The sequence below is a fragment of the Benincasa hispida genome, chromosome 9, assembly GCF_027475165.1.
Source record: "Benincasa hispida cultivar pf3 chromosome 9, pf3_genome.v1.1, whole genome shotgun sequence".
Taxonomy (NCBI): domain Eukaryota; kingdom Viridiplantae; phylum Streptophyta; class Magnoliopsida; order Cucurbitales; family Cucurbitaceae; genus Benincasa; species Benincasa hispida.
In genome coordinates, this window is record NC_143486.1 from 56,177,518 (window position 1) to 56,195,403 (window position 17,886).

Here is a 17,886-nt window from a genome sequence, read left to right on the forward strand (position 1 = left end):
CAACAATTTCAATTTTCATGTTTACATGAGAGTATCTGTTGCAGAGATTATTAGTTATTACTGAGACAAAATCTAGTCCTCAAAGAGAATAAACAACCTTAACCTTAGGGTTGCATGTGGAGGTAAATTCCCTTCTTGACAAAGGTTTCTATCCGGTAAAGCATGTAGAGATAAATGTCCTCCTTGATAAAGGTTTCTATCTTAAGTAGTTTAAAAAGCTACTTTTGCAACAGTCACCAAAGTTGAGTCTCAACGAAATATGGATTCTAAAGCAGTTACGAAGAGAAATAAGTACCTTGCAAACAAAATCAAATCCAAAACTTGTGGGGACCTCTTTGCATTTGAGATCACCATCAATAGGTTTTGGACAACCAATCGCTCAGGTTTTCAAATTCTTACTCCTAATTTGAAAACAACAGAAAGAAGGGGAATATAAATAACAGAGTCTTGCACACAAAAAAAAAATGGTACACTAGAGTAATTAATTACTCGACCTTATATTTCTGCAATAAATATAACATATAATAGCTTATCCATATATAACAATGAGAGTGAGAAAGAGAGCAAAAAGGAGGGAGGCAATAGACAAATTTCATAGTTCTAAAAAATACCTAAATTTTCAGCGAGGAAACAGGCATTGGTGTTGGAATAATCTCCACCAATTACAACAAGGTCATCTAGATCAAGCTTATGAGTAGTTTCTTCAGCTTGCTTAAACTGAAAATAGAACCGAACTGTCAATTAATGCCTTGACTACAACTAAGACGTCTCAAAATGAAAATTCTGAGAAGAAAGAGTTTCACCTGATCTGGAGTTTCAATCTTAACCCTCCCATTGCATATCTTATCAAAATCACCATGATAAAAGAAAAATGCATTTAAATCAAGAATTGCATTCAAATGGCAATCACTTAGCATCAAGACTACACATATTTACACTAACAATTCTAACAAGTGAAAGCTAGAAATCACTTCAAGAAAATTAACCTGAATGCGATATGGGTAGATAAATTGTGCATTCAGTTCTACATATTTACATTTCATGATCCCTACAGGACCACCCTTGAAACCATACAACGTGCTTCCTTTTGCATGAACCTGTAGGTAATCTTCACAAAGATCGTAGAAGCTGCTAGATAGCCACAACTTGAACAGAAAAGCAAACATTTATTCTTGATTTATAAATGTGGACACAATGAGACCCTACCAAATAGTACAGAAATCACATTATGCCCTCCCAGTGCGTGGCCACCAAACTAGACAACTCCGATCTTTAATTTCTTATTCACCTGCACCGAACTGGAATCACTTGGCACCAACATTGCTGACGGTTGGCCGAAAATATCAGGAAACAACTTCGTGATCTCATCTGCACGCACATATAACACACAGCTCATACACTCTATAACCTTAAGAAGTAGCAACTGGCCTTAAACGCATTCAGTAAAACTCAAGTTCCAAACAAAAGCGAGATTTACAAACATAAAAAAAACACAGAAAAAGAACTTTGAGAACATCCTACCATGACTTTTTGCAAGTGAATTTTGTGTAAAGCTTGACAATGAAAAGGGAGGATCAAATTTTCCCTTCCAAGTCATCTTGCCACATAAGTCATCTAGTAAAATTTATATTTAAATTCCGTGGGCTAAGAAAAGTCCATGCAAAAGGGAGAACTTGTAGAGAGACCTTTTAAATCTATTTCTTAAAATTCAAAGACTAAAATGGCTAATTTGAAACATGAATAACCAAAAGAACTCATTATTTTATTCTCTAATAAGCGTCCATCACTACTTCACAAGAATAGGATTGTCTTCCTAATTCTCATAATCCTTATTCCCACTAAAAACCAAATAACTTATCAAACGATTTTTGGTTTTTATACATAATATAATAAATATAATGTATAATATATATAAATAAATCGATAAATATGTATATATATACATACACGGTTTGGTTCAATTCGGTTTTGAAATAAAAAACCAAATTAAGCCGAAAAAATTAGTTTCCTTATGATTTTAAATTGAACTGAACTTTTAGTAAGAACCTTAAAAAAAATGCATCTAGTATGTTAGTTAGTTCATCCCTACACTGAGCTTTCAATTGTGTCTAATAAGTCCCTTAAACTTTAAAAAATGAATCTATTACGTCTTTGATCTATTCAACATATTTTTATTTTTAAATACAGGCATCTAAAAATAAAAATTGAAATTTTAGAATCCTAAATTCATATCTAATAAATCAATATGATTTAAGAAAAGTTAAAAATATCATAAACCTATTGGACACAATTTTGACAAAAATCTAAAAGTTCAAGGACTAAAATTGTAATTTAACAAGATTATAAATATTAGAGAAAAAAAAACACAAACAGAGAGACTACCCTAGCCATTTTCCCAATATATTTTAAGCAGGAAGGTTGAAAAAATTTCCACTTACCAATATGAATATACCAGCTTCCAGGTGACATAAAAATCCCAAGATTTGAACTGACTGACAGTGCAAAAGCATGCCCCTCCTTGTCTTGAGCTAAACTTCTTTGGGATCATACATACCAAGAGTAACAAGCCTACTCTGTCCAAACAATATCCTTCCATATCCAAAGAGAAAAGAGATAACCACAATGGGTTCAATACTTCAGTATGGAAATGTATGAATAAAGAAGAGCAACAGAATCATGAAGGTACCTGGTTGATACACATATATTCATTCAGCTCTAATTAAATGTTCTCATTGTAGATATGAAACCTGCATTCCTATTTGCATGTTTAAGCTAATGACTAGAAGAACCTGACTAGGTATGAAACCCTATGCTAAAAAGGAAGAACTCTAAGTGTTGAATAAATGTTCTTCAAAAAGTTTGGAATTCAACTAATGGAAATTCAACTATGTGCAAGGTGTTACTAAACCAGGCATTTGGTATAAAACGCATAAAATAAAACTAAGTCCTGACAATCATGTGTGAAATTGTGAAGTTGAACGCATTGCATGAAAGTCGCCGATGCGTTGAGAACGCGTTAGCAAGAGCAGAGAAAGCGAGAGGTTGAACGCAAGGTACTGGGCAGACAATCGTGTAGCAAATGAGCAGTGCTACACGATGAGGTAGACGATCGTCTAGTAAGTGAGTGGCGCTACACGATGAGGTAGGCGATCGTGTAGGCGGGCGTTGGACGATTGTGTAGCAATGAAGGGAGCTAAACAATGACGTAGGCGATCTTATAGCAATGCGCAGAGCTAAGCGATGCGCTAGATGATCGTGATGATGCGCACTGAGTCAAACAATAAGAAGTCACGTGCTAGACTATCGGGCTATACGATAGGTAAAATACGACACATCAGTGTAAGCGCTAGACAATAAGCGTAGAAGTTGGACGATAGCGCTAGACGATGATGCTAAGCGATTAGTGGATACATTGGACGGTAAGGCGATGATGCTAAGCGATGGAGGTAAACGATGTGCACAGTAGCTAAGCGATAGGCTATGCATGACATCGTTGAAAACGAGATCGTCGACTAAACGATTGAGGTACACGACGGGTTGTTGGAGCTAAGCGATAGATGTAAGAACTAAACGATGGAGCGGTGTTGAGGACTATGTTACGCAAGATTGATGAGCTCATCAAGACAAATGGCGTTATTGATGGAAGTCTGAAACAGAGATAGTAAGAGCTGGACGAATAAATGTTCATGCAAAGTGAGTTCGATGCATGGAGAAGACATATCAAATAGAAGGTGGATGAGGCAGGGCGTTGGAAGAATGAGAGGAATATGTCTGGATATGATCAAAGGAGGAGGTGTCAGGTAAAGGAGAAGGGTGAAATGTCTATAAAAGGAGCAGAACACTTCACTTTAACCCACAAACCATTTATGTTCATAAATATCACTAAGAAAGGAGTAAGTAAGAGCCATTCATGCGTTGAATGAAGGAAAAGAGGCGTTAATTGGAAGAAAGTCAAAACAGACGGGCTGAAGGAAGCTGAGTGTACGGACAGATGCCTAGGCTAAATTCAAACGAGAAGTTATTCCGGACTACTCAAGCAAATAAGTTGATTTTTGGACCAAAAGTTTTTAAAATGAATGTAGATTTGGTATGAGGGCTGCCTTAATGAAATTCTAACTCTGAGGCTGTCAAATTCAAGGAAAACCGAGAGGTGCTCACCAGTGTGGAAACAGTCGGGTCAGGGGGAGTGAACTCGAGACTCCGAACTATCACCAAGGAATTTCAAGGCGAAACTCTAAGGTAAACTAGTTACTCTTTCGGGCCTTATCTCAAGACATTTCCTTATTCAAAAATGTGTGAAAATGTCTTACTAGTTTACCTTATTGTTTCGCCTTGAAATACTTTGGTGATAGTTCGGAGTCTCGAGTTCACTCCCCCTGGCCCGACTGTTTCCACACTGGTGAGCACCTCTCGGTTTTCCTTGAATTTGACAGCCTTAGAGTTAGAATTTCATTAAGGCAGCCCTCACACCAAATCTACATTCAATTTAAATACTTTTGGTCTAAAAATCATCTGATTTGCACGAGTAGTCCGGAATAACTTCTCATTTGAATTTAGCCTAGGCATATGTCCGTACACTCAGCTTCCTTCAATGCCTCCGTTTTGACTTTCGTTCGATCAGCGCCTCTTTTCCTTCGTTCAACGCACGAATGGCTCTTACTCCTTTCTTAGTGATCATGAAATGTCAATATGTAGAACTAACTGCACAATTTATCTACCCATATCGCAATTAGTTTAATTTTCTTGACGGGATTTCTAGCTTTCACTTATTAGAATTGTTAGTGTGAATATATGCAGTTTTGATGCGAAGTGATTGCCATTTGAATGCAATTCTTGATTTAAATACATTTTTCTTTTATCATTGTGGTTTTGATAAGATATGCAGTGGGAGGGTTAAGATTGAAACTTCATATCAGGTGAAACTCTTTCTTCCCAGAATTTTCATTTTGAGACATCTTAGTTGTAGTCAAGGAATTAATTGACAGTTTGATTCTATTTTCAGTTTAAGCAAGCTGAAGAAACTACTCAGAAGCTTGATCTGGATGGCCTTGTTGTAATTGGTGGAGATGATCCAACACAAATGCCTTTCTCTTCGTTGAAAACTTTAGTTATTTTTTAGAACTACGAAATTTGTCTATTTCCTCCCTCCTTTTTGCTCTCTCTTTCTCACTCTCATTGTCATATATGGATAAGCTATTATATGTTGTTTTTATTGCAGAAATATAAGGTCGAGTAAATAATTACTCTAGGGTACCATTTTTTTTGTGTGTAAGACTCTGTTATTTATATTCCCCTTCTTTCTGTTGTTTTCAAATTAGAAGTAAGAATTCGAAAACCCGAGTGATTGGTTGCCCAAAAACTATTGATGGTGATCTCAAATGCAAAGAGCTCCCCACAAGTTTTGGATTTGATTCTTCTTGCAAGGTACTCATTTCTCTTCGTAACTGCTTTAGAATTCATATTTCGTTTGGACTCAACTTTGGTGACTGTTGCAAAGTTGAATTAGTTTCTTGAAAAACAGAGTCCCCTGCCCCCTCAGAACACCAAAAAACAGAGTAAATCTAATTTTTGGGTTATAACACAAAATTCTCAATCTTCATAAATGGAAGACCTCGTGGCAGAATTCAAGCTTCAAGAGGAATAAGGCAAGGTGACCCTCTTTCTCCTTTCTCCTTTCTACTAGTTAGTGAAGTCTTAAATGCATTACTTTCCCAGTTTCGAGAAACAGGCAAGTTTGAAGGTTTTCTTGTTGGCAAAGATAGAATTGATGTTTCTATTTTACAATTTGCAGATGATACTCTAATTTTCTGCCAAGATGACAAAGAAAAACTCAGCAACCTAAAGAAAATACTTGAATTATTTGAGTGGTGTTCAATGCTGAAGGTTAATTGGAAAAAATCAGCTTGATGTGGCATCAATATAGACCATTTCAAGTTACAATCAGAAGCAGTCCTCCTAAATTGCAAGGCTGTCTACCTCCCATTTATTTACCTTGGCCTTCCTTTAGGGAGATACCCTATAGTTTTATGGTAACCAGTGATCGACAAAGTCCAAAGCAAACTAGACAAATGGAAGAGATACAACCTCTCAAGAGGTGGTCGCGCCACCCTATGTAAGTCAGTTCTTTCTCATATACCAACTTACTATATGTCACTTTTTCAGATGTGAGAAAAGGTGATTCAAACTCTAGAGAGAACATTGAAGGATTTTCTTTGGGAAGGGCATTTCGGAAGCAAAATAAATCATCTGATTAAATGGAGCATAGCTTCACGGTCCCAAGAAGATGGTGGTCTCGGCATTGGGTGCTTGAAACTCAGAAATCAAGGCCTTGTAGCAAAATGAGGGTGGAGGTTTTTCTTTAAGGTCAACTCACTTTGGAGTAAAGTAATTATAAGCATTCATGGAAGAAGTAAGTTTGGTTGGCATAGCAATGGCAAATTTTCCAGCAGCCTTAGAAGCCCATGGATTAATATTTCAAGATTTTGGTTAAAAGTGGATTCCTTGGCAACCTTCAAAGTTGGTAATGGTGAAAGAATAAGCTTTTGGAGAGATCTTTGGTTGGATTTGGTTCCTCTAAAAATCTCATTCCCTAATCTTTTCTCTATCTCCACCAAACCCAAAGGTTCATTACAAGATTATTGGGATGAGATTTCAACATCTTGGACTTTTCCTTTTAAATGACTGTTAAAGGATGAAGAGGCAGAAAACTTCGAGCTTCTGACTGGAGAACTCAATCACTGTAAACTTAATTCGATTCCTAATAAAAGACGGTGGTCTTTAGAACCAAGTGGGGTTTTCTCAGTCAAGTCTCTTGTAAAGCATCTATCCTTCTCCTCCCCAATTTGTCAGCCATTAGAATCAGCCTTATGGAAGTCTAAAAGCCCTGGAAAGGTGAATATTCTGATTTGGATCATGCTGAATGGCTCTCTTAACAGCGCAGATATCCTCCAAAGGAAGTTACGTACTCACTATATTTCTCCACAGGTTTTCACTCTTTGTTGGGTAAAGTCATAATCTCTCTTGCATTTGTTCTTCCATTGTGTTAACTTCAATATGTTGGGTGTACTAACCTATCCTCATTTATAATATTTCTTTTCCATAACATATCCTCATTTATAATATCATGGGTAAGAATTTCATTGAGTTCCGAAATAAGTTGCTGCACCTATAGAAAGCGGGTTATAAATGATATCAGTTCAAGAATGACATATTGATCCCGAGAATCTTAGGTATAGTGGATAGTGAGCATACAACAAAAAGTAATAAACACAATTAGTTACAATAACAAGACAAATACCTCCGGAATGAAATCAATCAGGCCATGGGGAATAACTACAACACCATAATTAATAACCAAGTTCAGAACGTTTATTAATTTCATCGACAATGTAGTCTATAACGTTTTTCAAGGTAAGCTTCTTAGCCGCAACCTGCAAAACACATTATAAATTTGATGTACCCTATAAACTAAAGTTCTATTAATAAATGAGTCAACATTCAAAACACATTATTTTTTGTCTGAAAATTTTTTCGCCTGCATACATTAAAATCCAATAAATCTCCATGAGTCAACTACAACTAGGTGGTAGAGAACAAATTTTTCAAAGCTGACAAAAAAGGCATCCGATATCAATTGGGCAATAGAATATGATATGGGATGTCAATACTTAGTTCCATTGCAACATATTAAAAGTTTCAACCTAATTCCATGAATCCTTTGTTTATCACAAATTTTCATCTTTACCCTTAAGTTTTTTTTTTATATTTACCATTCCATGTAAAAATGCAAGAAGATGAAATTCTGAAACAGGATATATTAACTGACTCAACAATTTCAATTTTCATGTTTACATGAGAGTATCTGTTACAGAGATTATTAGTTATTACTGAGACAAAATCTAGTTCTCAAAGAGAATAAACAACCCTAGGGTCGCATGTGGACGTAAATGGCCTTCTTGACAAAGATTTCTATTTGGTAAAGCATGTGGAGATAAATGTCCTCCTTGACAAAGGTTTCTATCTTAAGTAGTTTAAATAAAGCTACCTTTGCAACAATCACCAAAGTTGAGTCTCAACGAAATATGAATTCTAAAGCAGTTACGAAGAGAAATGAGTACCTTGCAAACAAAATCAAATCCAAAACTTGTGGGGACCTCTTTGCATTTGAGGTCACCATCAATAGTTTTTGGGCAACCAATAACTCGGGTTTTCAACTTCTTACTCCTAATTTAAAAACAACAGAAAGAAGAAAGTACAGTACACTAGAGAGTAATTAATTAGCTATCCTCATTCCAATTGAGCTACACGACGGGTTGTTGGAGCTAAGCGATAGATGTAGGAACTAAACGATGGAGCGGTGCTGAGGACTGTGTTACGCAAGATTGATGAGCTCATCAAGACAAATGGCGTTATTGATGGAAGTCTGAAACAGAGATAGTAAGAGCTGGACGAATAAATGTTCATGCAAAGTGAGTTCGATGCATGGAGAAGACATATCAAATAGAAGGTGGATGAGGCAGGGCGTTGGAAGAATGAGAGGAATATGTCTGGATATGATCAAAGGAGGAGGTGTCGGGTAAAGGAGAAGGGTGAAATGCCTATAAAAGGAGCAGAACACTTCACTTTAACCCACAAACCATTTATGTTCATAAATATCACTAAGAAAGAAGTACTATTCATGCGTTGAACGAAGGAACAGAGGAGCTGATCGGACGAAAGTCAAAACGGAGGCGCTGAAGGAAGCTGAGTGTACGTACAGACGCCTAGGCTAGGAAGTTATCCCCGACTTCAAGCAAATAAGTTGAACCAAAAGTTTTTAAATTACATGTAGATTTGGTGTGAGGGCTGCCTTAATGAAATTCTAACTCTGAGGCTGTCAAATTCAAGGAAAACCGAAAGGTGCTCACCAGTGTGAAAACAGTCGGGCCAGGGCGAGTGAATTCAAGACTCCGAACTATCACCAAGGAATTTCAAGGCAAAACTCTAAGGTAAACTAGTTAAGACATTTTCACACATTTTTTAAGAAGGAAATGTCTTGAGATAAGGCCTGAAAGAATGAATAATCTAAGCTTAAAGTTAAATCTGAAATAGGGTCCAGTAGAAGATTAAGGGAAACCGGGTAAACTGTGAGGAAAAAGAAATCTCAGCAGTTCACTGGGAGTGGTTTCTCCTTTACTCTTTTAAACATATTTAGAATTAATATGTGGTAGTTCATATAATGAGATGAATATGAGGTTAGGATGGTCGAGGGGTATATGGACCTAGAACCTGAGCTCAAAATAAATCCTTATAGGATGGTCAGGGGACCGAAGAATCTAGTTCCTGAGAAAGAGATTATAGGAAACGTAATTTGCTCTAGAAAGAGATCATATTACCATCTAGTTCCACCATTGCCTTCTTGATCACAGGCTTGAACTTACCTGCCAAACGAATTCTACCTTTAGAAAGAGATCATCAAATGATAAATATTAAAATAAACTTCATGAAAATGTTTTATCAATCCAAAGCCTTTCAAAATTGTTAAGAGAAAAGATACTCCACTTTTACATGATGATACTTCAATTTTATCCTTGTTTTTCTGATCTTACATGCACCTTGACTAGTCTTTATAGTATTGTGTTAGTAACTAGTAAGATATTTGGATACTCAAAAAAAGAAAAAAGATAACTTTTAAGTTTCATCAACTAGAAAACTAATGTCTTTTTAATATAGATTGGGGAGTTTTTTTTTATCTTTCTTTTTTTTTTCTTCTAGTGATCTCCATTGTTCTCATTTTAGCTGGATTGTTGATACTCTGTTTGTCATTTCCCCTCTTATTCCCCATAAAAAATATTCTAGAAAAAAAAATATTAACATGTTACTAAAAAAAATATGAGAACATGAATGCACGTTTTCATGAAGAAATCATACCGTGTCTCCTCTCCACGTCCATTAACGAAGTCAATGCAGTTCCGCCAGCCATCCAATCTTCAACTAGAGTAGCCAAATTTTCTACCAAGTATGCATAACTAACTTATAAGTAATAGAAACGAGGAAAAAATCTATGGAGGAAACTGATAACAAGAAAAAGAATGAATGGTTAAAAGGTTAGAGACTAAAATGATCAGAAGGTACTAGAAGTGGAACAGACAGATCGATGATATTGGTCCAGTCTTTCCACTCTGGAGGAGTTCTCCAGCAGTGTAACCCAGAGCATAGTAATAAGTTGAATCAAAGTTCGTGGGTAAACCACACATCCCTTCGTACCTATAAGTCAAAAGAAGAAATAAACAGAGATAACACACAGAGCACTAACCAGCAAAGTACAATTTTTTTCGTATTATCTCATGGCCATTCGTTCGTATCATTTGTAAGTTTACATTAGAAAGTCAATTAGTTGTAAGCCTAACCCATCACTTAATTGGCCATTTTCTTTACGAGTTCATAATGGAAGTCTAGATACTTGGTGCCCCTAATTATCAAATATGAATCTAAAAGATCTTAATGCATTTACCAAGATGCATGTTTTTTAGATCTCAACTGATTTGCCTACTACCCAAGTGCTAAATATAATATGTGTTATCACTAAATTATTAAAGATGAGCGTTTAAGTAAAATGGCAAAAGTTCAAGCACGAATAGAATAAGTACCCAAAGAATTGTGACTACTCCTTGAATTGGCCGCCCATTATATGCACCTTCTTGCCTTCTCTTTTCCAACTCAGTTTCATGGAAAGACATGTATAAAACAAAAAGAAAAAACAATTACCTAGACATTGCCGTGTCGATCTCTTTCAAGCAACAATTGTTCTTGGATTGCTTATGGGAAAAATTAAAAAAAGTGATGAGATTGAGTAGTAAGTTTCTTTTTCCATAACCTATCTTTTTTTTTTTTTGAACAAAAAACAATCCACTTCATTCAGATAATGAAAGATGTTAAAAGTGACAAGAAGGAAATAAACATAAAGTGCAATACAATCAAGCACACTAAAAAGCACAAAACGGATCAGCAAATGCACTAGGACATCCGAACTAGGTTGACATCTCCCTAGCATTCTCATCATCTCCAAGAAAGACTAGAATCCAAAGCTAAGTACAAACTGAAGAGGACCTTGCAAAAGACAAGGTTTACAACCGAATGATTATCTGAAAGTTAAACTGAAAATAATAACCATCACTATGCTGTTACAAAATCAAGAGAGCGGGAAAATAAAGGCTTTCCAATTGAGGTTGATATCTTGTAAAGAGAAGTCTTGAAAAGCTTTGGAAAGCGAGCACCAGGAGGAGGCGTTGATATGGGCGATATCAAATTTAGCGGAACTAGAAGAAGCTTTGTCTTGAAATACTCTTTGATTTCTTTCAAACCAAATTTTTTATAACAAAGCTTTAACTGCGTTGGTCCAAAATAGTCTTGGCTTCTTCTTCAAACGTGGCCCGATCAAGAGTTGAAGCACATTAACCTTAAAATCATTATCAAGAACCCAGCTGACATTAAAGCACTTGAAGAGAGATGTCCAACAAAATTCTCCAAAAACATACTGGAAGAACAAATGCAAGAGAGATTATGTGTTTACCCAACAAAGAATGCAAACCTGTGGAGAAATATAGATAGTAGGTAACTTTCTTTGGACGATATCTGCGCTGTTAAGAGAGCCATTCAGCATGATCCAAATCAGAATATTCTCCCTTCTAGGGCTCTTAGACTTCCATAAGGCTGACTCTAATGGCTGGCCAATTGGGGAGGAAAATGATAGATGCTTTACAAGAGACTTGATTGAGAAAACCCCATTTGGTTCTAAAGACCACCGTCTTTTATCAGAAATCGAATTAAGTTTATAGTGACTGAGTTTTCCAATCAGAAGCTGGAAGTTTTCTGCCTCTTCATCCTTTAACAGTCTTCTAAAAGGAAAAGTCCATAATGTTGAAATCATCCCAATAATCTTGTAATGAACCTTCGGATTTAGTGGAGATAAAGAAAAGATTAGGGAATGAGATTTTTAGAGGAACCAAATCCAACCAAGGATCTTTCCAAAAGCTTATTCTTTCACCATTACCAACCTTGAAGGCTGCCAAGGAATCCACTTTTAACCAACATCTTGAAATATTAATCAATGGGCTTCTAAGGCTGCAGGAAAATTTTCCATTGGTATGCCAACAAAACTTACTTCTTCCATTAATGCTTATAATATAGTCAGTTGGTATATGAGAAAGAACTGACTTACATAGGGTGGCGCGACCACCTTTTAAGAGGTTGTATCTCTTCCATTTGTCCAATTTTCTTTGGACTTTGTCGATCACTAGTTGCCAAAAAGCTAATTGTTTAGGGTATCCCCGTAAAGGAAGGCCAAGGTACATAAATGGGAGGTAGACAGCCTTGCAATTTAGGAGGGTTGCTTCTAATTATAACTTGAAATGGTATATATTGATGCCACATAAAGCTGATTTTTCCCAATTAACCTTCAGCCCGAACACAACTCAAATAATTCATGTATTTTCTTTAGGTTACTAAGTTTTCTTTGTCATCTTGGCAGAGTATCATTCGCAAATTGTAAAATAGAAACATGAATTCTATCTTTTCCAACAATAAAACCTTTAAAACTTGCCTTTTTCTCGAAACTGGGAAAGTAATGCATTTAGGACTTCACTGACTAGTAGAAACAAGAAAGGAGAAAGAAGGTCACCTTCCTTATTCCTCTTGAAGCTTGAATTCTGCCACGAGGTCTTCCATTTTTTGAAGATTGAGAATTTTGAGTTAGAACCCAAACATTAGATTTGCTCTGTTTTTTGGTGTTCTGAAGGGGCAGGGGACTCTGTTTTTCTGGAAAAACAGGCTTAACCATTCTTCCCTTTACTATGTCTACATAGAAGATTGAGACTGACCGAGGGTTTTTTGTCACTTGTTCAATTTCAAAGAGGGACAAAGCATCATTTAACAAGGTAAGGAAGGAATACCAACCTTAATAAGAGTTCCTGATCGAACGTGAATGAAGAATCGTCCTCCAACTACAGGTCACAATACACTTCTTAAAAACCAGTTTGAATAGATTCTGAGTTTAGAAATCTTGGTTACACCAGAAGCATCTTGCTCGCTTTTGACAAAGAAGCTAGATGTTGGAAGTTTCGAAAGGGTCGAGATGTTCTCCACAAACCAAAGTAGCTACGATTTTGACAAGGAAATTTTCTTTTTGGCTTCCACATCTTCTATGATTACTGAACCAGCTTGGATGAGGGCACAGAAGTGGCTGTCCTTAATTTACAACTGATAACTTCGACGGCTAAGTTAGGCTTGGAGGGGAGGGTCGATGGATGGGCCATGAGAGATAGATGAGCCGAGGGTTGCAGATGAGTGTTGACGTTGGTGGGAATAGGCAAAGCTTGGTCGGAGATGGGGAGAGGGCGGGGAGTTAGGTCGGAATAGGGTGCCGGAGGGAGGGAAAGGGAGAGAGGAGAGAAAAGAGAGCATTTTCGAGCCAAAGCAGTGTTGGAATTCTCAGGTGGTCTAATCGATGTAGTCAGATTGTTTGGATGGATACAACTTCAATATGTTGGGTGTACTAAACTAACCTCATCTATAATATTTCTTTTTCCATAACCTATCCTCATCTATAATATCATGGGCAAGAATTTCATTGAGTTCCGAAATAAGCTGCTGCACCTGTAGAAAGCGGGTTATAAATGATATCAGTTCAAGAATGACATATTGATCCCGAGAATCTTGGGTTTAGTGGATAGTGAGCATACAACAAAAAGAAATAAACACAATTAGTTACAATAACAAGACAAATACCTCCGGAATGAAGTCAATCAGACCCTCGGGAATAACTACAACACCATAATTAATAACCAAGTTCAGAACGTTTACTAATTACATCGACAATGTAGTCTGAAACGTTTTTCAAGGTAAGCTTCTTAGCCGCAACCTGAAAAACACATTATAAATTCGATGTACCCTATAAACTAAAGCTCTATTAATAAATGAGTCAACATTCAAAACACATTATTTTTTGTCTAAAAATTTTTTCACCTGCATACATTCAAAATCAATAAATCTCCATGAGTCAACTACAACTAGGTGGTAGAGAAATTTTTTTTCAAAGCTGACAAAAAAGGCATCTGATATCAATTAGGCAATTGAATATGATATGGGATGTCAATACTTAGTTCCATTGCACCATATTAAAAGTTTCAACCTAATTCCATGAATCCTTTGTTTATCACAAATTTTCATCTTTACCCTTAAGTTTTTTTTGATATTTACCATTCCATGAAAAAATGCAAGAAGATGAAATTCTGAAATAGGATATATTAACTGACTCAACAATTTCAATTTTCATGTTTACATGAGAGTATCTGTTGCAGAGATTATTAGTTATTACTGAGACAAAATCTAGTCCTCAAAGAGAATAAACAACCTCAACCTTAAGGTTGCATGTGGAGGTAAATGCCCTTCTTGACAAAGATTTCTATCTGGTAAAGCTTGTAGAGATAAATGTCCTCCTTGACAAAGTTTTCTATCTTAAGTAGTTTAAAAAGCTACCTTTGCAACAGTCACCAAAGGTGAGTCTCAACGAAATATGGATTCTAAATCAGTTACGAAGAGAAATGAGTACCTTGCAAACAAAATCAAATCCAAAACTTGTAGGGACCTCTTTGCATTTGAGATCACCATCAATAGGTTTTGGGCAACCAATCGCTCGGGTTTTTAAATTCTTACTCCTAATTTGAAAACAACAGAAAGAAGGGGAATATAATTAACAGAGTCTTGCACACAAAAAAAAAAATGGTACACTAGAGTAATTAATTACTTGACCTTATATTTCTGCAATAAACATAACATATAATAGCTTATCCATATATGACAATGAGAGTGAGAAAGAGAGCAAAAAGGAGGGAGGCAATAGACAAATTTCATAGTTCTAAAAAATACCTAAAGTTTTCAGCGAGGAGACAGGCATCGGTGTTGGAATCATCTCTACCAATTACAACAAGGCCATCTAGATCAAGCTTCTGAGTAGTTTTTTCACCTTGCTTAAACTGAAAATAGAATCGAACTGTCAATTAATGCCTTGACTACAACTAAGACGTCTCGAAATGAAAATTCTGAGAAGAAAGAGTTTCACCTGATCTGGAGTTTCAATCTTAACCCTCCCATTGCATATCTTATCAAAACCACCATGATAAAAGAAAAATGCATTTAAACCAAGAATTGCATTCAAATGGAAATCACTTAGCATCAAGACTACACATATTTACACTAACAATTCTAACAAGTGAAAGCTAGAAATCACTTCAAGAAAATTAACCTGATTGCGATATGGGTAGATACATTGTGCATTCAGTTCTACATATTTACATTTCATGATCCCTGCAGGACCACCCTTGAAACCATACAATGTGCTTCCTTTTGCATGAACCTAGGACGTGTAGAGTTGGTTGCTTTTGTTAGAAGTTGTAAGGTATCAGTTGGCAGAAAGAGAGGTTTGAGAACATCCTACCATGACTTTTTGCAAGTTAATTTTGTGTAAAGCTTGATAATGAAAAGGGAGGATCGAGAATAAGAGGAGATAAAGAGGGGGAGAAAGAAGACAGAGGTGGGAAATATTAAAATTAAATTTTCCCTTCAAAGTCATCTTGCCACATAAGTCATCTAGTAAAATTTCTATTTAAATGTCGTGGGCTAGGAAAAGTCCATGCAAAAAGGAGAAATTATAGAGAGACCTTTTAAATCTATTTCTTAAAATTCAAAGACTAAAATGGCTAATTTGAAACATGAATAACCAAAAGAACTCATTATTTTATTCTCTAATAAGCGTCCATCACTACACTTCACAAGAATAGGATTGTCTTCCTAATTCTCATAATCCTTATTCCCACTAAAAACCAAATAACTTATCAAACGATTTTTGGTTTTTATACATAATATAATAAATATAATGTATAATATATATAAATAAATCGATAAATATGTATATATACATACACGGTTTGGTTCAATTCGGTTTTGAAATAAAAAACCAAATTAAGCCGAAAAAATTAGTTTCCTTATGATTTTAAATGAACTGAACTTTTAGTAAAACCTTAAAAAAAATGCATCTAGTATGTTAGTTTTAGTGTTCATCCCTACACTGAGCTTTCAATTGTGTCTAATAAGTCCCTTAAACTTTAAAAAATGAATCTATTACGTCTTTGATCTATTCAACATATTTTTATTTTTAAATACATGCATCTAAACATAAAAATTGAAATTTTAGAATCCTAAATTCATATCTAATAAATCAATATGATTTAAGAAAAGTTAAAAATATCATAAACCTATTGGACACAAAATTTTGACAAAAATCTGAAAGTTCAAGGACTAAAATTGTAATTTAACAAGATTATAAATATTAGAGAAAAAAAACACAAACAGAGAGACTACCCTAGCCATTTTCCCAATATATTTTAAGTAGGAAGGTTGAAAAAATTTCCACTTACCAAGATGAATATACCAGCTTCCAGGTGACATAAAAATCCCAAGATTTGAACTGACTGACAGTGCAAAAGCATGCCCCTCCTTGTCTTGAGCTAAACTTCTTTGGGATCATACATACCAAGAGTAACAAGCCTACTCCGTCCAAAAAATATCCTTCCATATCCAAAGAGAAAAGAGATAACCACAATGGGTTCAATACTTCAGTATGGAAATGTATGCATAAAGAAGAGCAACAGAATCATGAAGGTACCTGGTTGATACACATATATTCATTCAGCTCTAATTAAATGTATTTCTCATTGTAGATATGAAACCTGCATTCCTATTTGCCTGTTTAAGCTAATGACTAGAAGAACCTGACTAGGTATGAAACCCTATGCTAAAAAGGAAGAACTCTAAGTGTTGAATAAATGTTCTTCAAAAAGTTTGGAATTCAACTAATGGAAATTCAACTATGTGCAAGGTGTTACTAAACCAGGCGTTTGGTATAAAACGCATAAAATAAAACTATGTCCTGACAATCATGTGTGAAATTGTGAAGTTGAACGCATTGCATGAAAATCGCCGATGCGTTGAGAACGCGTGAGCAAGAGCAGAGAAAGCGAGAGGTTGAACGCAAGGCACTGGGCAGACAATCGTGTAGCAAATGAGCAGTGCTACACAATGAGGTAGACGATCGTCTAGTAAGTGAGTGGCGCTACATGATGAGGTAGGCGATTGTGTAGGCGGGCGCTGGATGATTGTGTAGCAATGAAGGGAGCTAAACAATGAGGTAGGCGATCGTATAGCAATGCGCAGAGCTAAACGATGCGCTAGACGATCGTGAAGATGCACACTGCGTCAAACAATAAGAAGTCACGTGCTAGACTATCAGGCTATACGATAGGTAAAATACTACACATGAGTGTAAGCGCTAGACAGTAAGCGTAGAAGTTGGACGATAGCGCTAGACGTTAGGCGAAATACTAAACGATGTGCGCAGTAGTGAAGCGATAGGCTATGCGCGAGATCGTCGACTAAACGATTGAGCTACACGACGGTTTGTTGGAGCTAAGCGATAGATGTAGGAACTAAACGATGGAGCGGTGCTGAGGACTGTGTTACGCAAGATTGATGAGCTCATCTAGACAAATGGCGTTATTGATGGAAGTCTGAAACAGAGATAGTAAGAGCTGAACGAATAAATGTTCATGCAAAGTGAGTTCGATGCATGGAGAAGACATATCAAATAGAAGGTGGATGAGGCAGGGCGTTGGAAGAATGAGAGGAATATGTCTGGATATGATCAAAGAAGGAGGTGTCGGGTAAAGGAGAAGGGTGAAATGCCTATAAAAGGAGCAGAACACTTCACTTTAACCCACAAACCATTTATGTTCATAAATATCACTAAGAAAGGAGTAAGTAAGAGCCATTCATGCGTTGAATGAAGGAAAAGAG

At 36.2% G+C, this 17,886-nt stretch overlaps 1 long non-coding RNA gene across 1 annotated transcript; it reads right to left on the minus strand.

Moving 5' to 3' along the window:
- Positions 1-1,146: 1,146 nt before the first annotated feature.
- Positions 1,147-3,452, minus strand: LOC150033940 (uncharacterized). Its single transcript, XR_016531982.1, has 2 exons — positions 2,439-3,452; positions 1,147-1,368 (listed from the first exon to the last, which is right to left on the minus strand). It is a non-coding gene; the product is annotated as an uncharacterized LOC150033940 (long non-coding RNA).
- Positions 3,453-17,886: the final 14,434 nt, after the last annotated feature.